Source organism: Momordica charantia, assembly GCF_013281855.1.
Source record: "Momordica charantia cultivar OHB3-1 chromosome 6 unlocalized genomic scaffold, Mcharantia_2.0 BLBB01000006.1, whole genome shotgun sequence".
NCBI classification, from domain to species: domain Eukaryota; kingdom Viridiplantae; phylum Streptophyta; class Magnoliopsida; order Cucurbitales; family Cucurbitaceae; genus Momordica; species Momordica charantia.
The window spans coordinates 22849376-22854375 of record NW_028275164.1 but is presented as its reverse complement, the minus strand read 5'-3'; the positions used below and the strand labels follow the sequence as shown (position 1 = coordinate 22854375).

Below are 5000 nucleotides of genomic sequence, written 5' to 3'. Positions count from 1 at the left end.
ATAAATATATCTTATCCACATAGTGGCTCATTCAGGAAAGAAAAATTGGATTTATCTAGTGAGTATAGGTAAAATGGTTTATTGATATTGGATTTGATGAATGCAATGAATTGTTTCATCATAAGACCAATCCTAATTAAATTGATGAGCCCCATCCTAACGAAATTCATTTGATTGATACATGTACCCCCGAATTTAACATAGATACATTCACCGAATCATTGATAAAGCAATTCGACTTGGCGAGAAAAACGATTTTCAATAACTTGTTGATCCCTATCCCTCTCTTCCCCAGATTTCTAAATTTTTCGTTTTTGAATTTCTTGGCTTAGTGTGAGATCGAAATATACCTACCTAACCTAATCTTAACAATGAGTGAATCAATGAGTGAAAGTATGAGAAATGGAGTTTAATCCCGTTTATAGCATATGGCAGACCAATCATTTCCCGAAGGGTACTAGCCTTCGTATTATTTTATTATTTAAATGAAATATATTTAAATAAAATAAATAAAATTATTTATGTATATTATTTTTATATTATTATATTATTTTAATTTCATAAATAAAAAAAATTCAATTTAAAATAAAATAATTTCTATATAGAATTATATGGAGAATGGTGATTAGAATGAACGATTCATAAATATAAATCACAAATCAAAAAATTCTATGGAATAATGAAAGACAGAAAAATCCTTCGAATTGCGTCATATTATTCCATTATATTTATATTGACAATTTCAAAAAACTATTCATACTATGATCATAGTATGATGGCAGTCGGGCAAGTATGCCCCCATCGTCTAGTGGTTCAGGACATCTCTCCTTCAAGGAGGCAGCGGGGATTCGACTTCCCCTGGGGGTAGGTTACTACGAAAGGAAGTTGATCATGGATTATCAATAAGCTTGGAATTGATTCTTCCCGGGTCGATGCCCGAGCGGTTAATGGGGACGGACTGTAAATTCGTTGGCAATATGTCTACGCTGGTTCAAATCCAGCTCGGCCCAATAATTCGCGGATCCACCAAAAAATGATATAACCCGTTTGTCCTTCTACAGAAATGCTTGATACGGAAGAATAAAATAAAATAAAAACTATTTTTTTATTCATTGACAGATTGATTATCAATCAATTTGACAATAACGAAAAAATGACTATTAATCCATGCTCCTCTCACTAAAGTACATGTCCCCGCACATATCAATCTATTACTCGCGTCTCTGTCTGTTAGAATATGACAATTCGAATCAAAAATCTACATAGGAAGGTTTGAAGGAAATTAAATCAACAACATATGTTGGACACTTTATTTCCCTGGGATTGTAGTTCAATTGGTCAGAGCACCGCCCTGTCAAGGCGGAAGCTGCGGGTTCGAGCCCCGTCAGTCCCGATGGATACAAATCTAATAAAAAAATACATCAATTCAGCTCTTCCTTTCCTGTGAAAGAGAGAACAAATAATATAACTTAATTTTATCCCAAACAAACGGGATGTCTCTTATTTTTTTTTCCACATTTTTCATCAAAAAAATGTGGTAATTTCTATTTGTACTGATTGATGAGAGAAAGACATATGTGACATGTGAATTACCACAATTATTGGTAGCATCATATTCAGGATTAGAAAGAATACCGTACTGGGTCTATCTTTTTTGATTACGCCATATTTTTGTAATGGAATAGAGTACTATACGTTTCTCGGGAGCACATACACAAAGGGAATTTGGACGATACAAAATAAATTTAACATAGTAAACTTTGATCTAATTTTTCGTCTTAAATCAAAATATATCCGTTCTGGCCCCGATTTTGTGTAACCTCAATTAGTAAATTCAATTACTAATTTTAATTTGAAACAATCTATCTCATTCAAATGTCACACTGAACTTTTGATATATACGTTCCACTACTAATTCAAGGAAAGAGGATATTAATACAAACAAAGATCCCATCTATCTCTCTTAGTGAGTGAATTAATAATTTTTGAAAGTTTAAGTTTAGTTTATTTTTTTATTTTTTTTAATAAACTTTGATCAGTACAAAAAAAGGAAGGAGTTTAGTTCGAACCTCCCTACTTTTCCTTTTTTGAATTTCGCTGCTATTGTTTGCTTGAGTTTGTTTATAACCAATGTGAGGGTAAAGGTAGTCTGATGAGACTTCATCAGATGATTGCATTGGACAAGAGGTCAGTAGATTATAGAAGAGAAAGAATTCAAAAAATTAGAAATAAAAAAAAGTAAAGAAATTCTTGATTGCATCAGGAATCCCATTTTGTTTGAATTCGGTATGGATAAAAGATCTTGCTATGTTATACTATTCAATTCTCGACGATGAATCGATTTTATAGCTCAAATATTGTTATTCATGATATTTTAATACGATTCGATATCATCGAGATGCAATGCATCCCATTGAATTTACAAGCGAAACATTTATCATCTCTATGGGATTAAATCCCGAGTTATTGCGAATAAAAAATGAAACGATGAGATTATGGAAGTAAATATTCTCGCATTTATTGCTACTGCACTGTTCATTCTAGTTCCTACCGCCTTTTTACTTATAATATACGTAAAAACAATAAGTCAAAGTGATTAATTTGAATTAACCTTGACTTTTTAGTTCTTATCAATGATTGAAGATAAGAAAAATGAAAAGGATTAAAATTTCGCGTCTTAAATGAAATTGGCGGACTATAATTATCAGTATTCTACGAGAGAAGTATTCTATGAGATCCGATAGTATGGTAGAAAGAAATATATGAATTCTTCTACCATACTATCTATTATTGTTATTGAAGTGTATAAAATTGTACTCTATAAAAATAGAGGTTGAATATAGATCAATTTGAATATAGATGAATCTACAATATATATCTTTATACTTATATATAGATATCATATCAATTACATATATGTAATGTTAATATAATATACATAGTGGCCCAATTCTATTTCTTTGATTCATAATTAATGTTGATTACAATGAATCTGAAATGAAATAATCGAAAGGCCACTAATCTTTTTTTAGTATTCGAAAGAAGTAATTGATTGAGCAGTTGACAGATGATCCAGGGGTTCGGTTCCGGGGGAACTTTTTATCTTCGGATTTCAAAAAGAATTAGCAAATCCCATCTTTAACGTTTGAACCATGATATGAAATGAGTTCCATAAAACAAGCATAAATCCTATTTTTAAAATAACTAAAATACTAATAAAATAAATAATAATAAATAAAACAAGTGGTAAGCACGTAATATGTGGGTGGCTAACCCGAGGTACTATCTTATTATGAGTTAGTATATTATTATGCGTAGTATCTCATTGGACAACCACTATGTCTATGTTCTTTCGTGTCGAAAGTATGTATCCACTTACAAACTTATAATAATAACAGAACTCTTTTTTTGTTTTTCACTGTTCAAAACAAAAAAAAATCAAAGAAAAGCGGAACGATCTATAAAATAAAACAAAAACAATCGATACAGTTTGATTCTTCAATTAGTAGTACTTCTAGAGTCCACTTCTTCCCCATACTACGAGTGAAAGGGAAAATGTAAAGACTACCTTTAAAGCAGCCCAAGCGAGACTTACCATATCCATGTGAATTATGTCCCCTATCTCTATGAAAATAAAAGAATTATTCCATTATTGCTCACTAATAATTATTATTCACTAATAATAGTGGAATCACTAGCGCATAGTCAAAAAGAGATTCGGGCACAACACCATTGATGAAACAATCCAAAAAATAGAATTATAACAAGTTATTATATGATTTCTAGTATAATCGAAAAACATTAAGCACAAGTAAATAAAAGAGGCAGAGAAACTCTTGTAAGTATCAAAGGGGTATTAGTAATATGTAGGAATAATAAGACCTAGTCTTTCTTTTGTTGCCCTGCATTTCATTACATTAAGTAAAAAGTATAAATATAAAAATAGAGAATCAAGATAGATCACTATCTATCACATACCCCTATATTCCTTTCTCATTTTATCTAATCTTTACTATCTCCCGATTGTTTCATAGAGACAATCGGGAAATGGCATGGCCTATTACATGCGTGACTAGAGCTTATCCAAAAGAAAGAATTTTTTTTTTACTTAATATCACTTTTTTTAAGATTAAAAAAAAGCCAATTATCTAGTCAATATAATATTGATTAAATGATCGAGCACTCAGATATTTTCATGAGTCCGGATATAAAAGTATCTTCCTCCTTTCCGTAACTAAAAATGAAATTAGATTCCCTATCTGTCTATTCAATCTAATTCAAGACCCAATCAGTAGACACTACATTAGTAGTCGAAGGGCTATCATATCAAGATTTAACGATTATTTTTCATTACTCTACTAAATTCTTGAAACCTAGACGTAAGGATTTATAGCATTTTAGAGAATCCCAACGATGCTTAGAATCAAGCAAATCTAAAGAGGCTTTTTCTTCTGCTTACTTCTGCTGGAAAAAAAAAATCATAAAGTTATATCAGCAAAACAGAAGAAGGTATTTCGATTCTTTTGTTGATGAGGCGACACCCGGATTTGAACTGGGGAAAAAGGGATTTGCAGTCCCCCGCTTTACCGCTCGGCCATGCCGCAAAAACGATACAAAATATTGGATTGGCTCTATCTCTTCGATTGATAGTATCTTACAACACACAATATCTAAAACTAAAAACCGAAAAACTTTGCTTTATTTTTCTATTGAAAGAAAATAAAAAAAAATGTGGATTTTCAGTCACAAAAGAAAAAATTCAGGACAAATGGGAACCGTTAACTTTAACTATTGATTGTGAATTCATAAATGATTCTTGGATTAAAATTGAAAATTAGGTTTACCTAATGATATAAGAAAAAAATCCCCAAATGGATACCTTACCTAACTAAATAAAAATTGATACATAACTAATCATTACTAATCCGTATTGATTCGTTTCCATAACCATAAAAAAATCCTTCTTAATTAAAATTATAATAGCGATTATGAGTATATGT

The 5000-nt window shown here is 30.9% G+C and overlaps 2 non-coding genes across 2 annotated transcripts; both read left to right on the top strand.

The window, feature by feature from the left end:
* Nucleotides 1-926: 926 nt before the first annotated feature.
* Nucleotides 927-1010, top strand: TRNAY-GUA (transfer RNA tyrosine (anticodon GUA)). The gene has a single exon. It is a non-coding gene; the product is annotated as a tRNA-Tyr (tRNA).
* A 309-nt stretch (nucleotides 1011-1319) lies between these two features.
* TRNAD-GUC (transfer RNA aspartic acid (anticodon GUC)) lies at nucleotides 1320-1393 on the top strand. Its single transcript has one exon. It is a non-coding gene; the product is annotated as a tRNA-Asp (tRNA).
* The last annotated feature ends 3607 nt before the right edge of the window (nucleotides 1394-5000 follow it).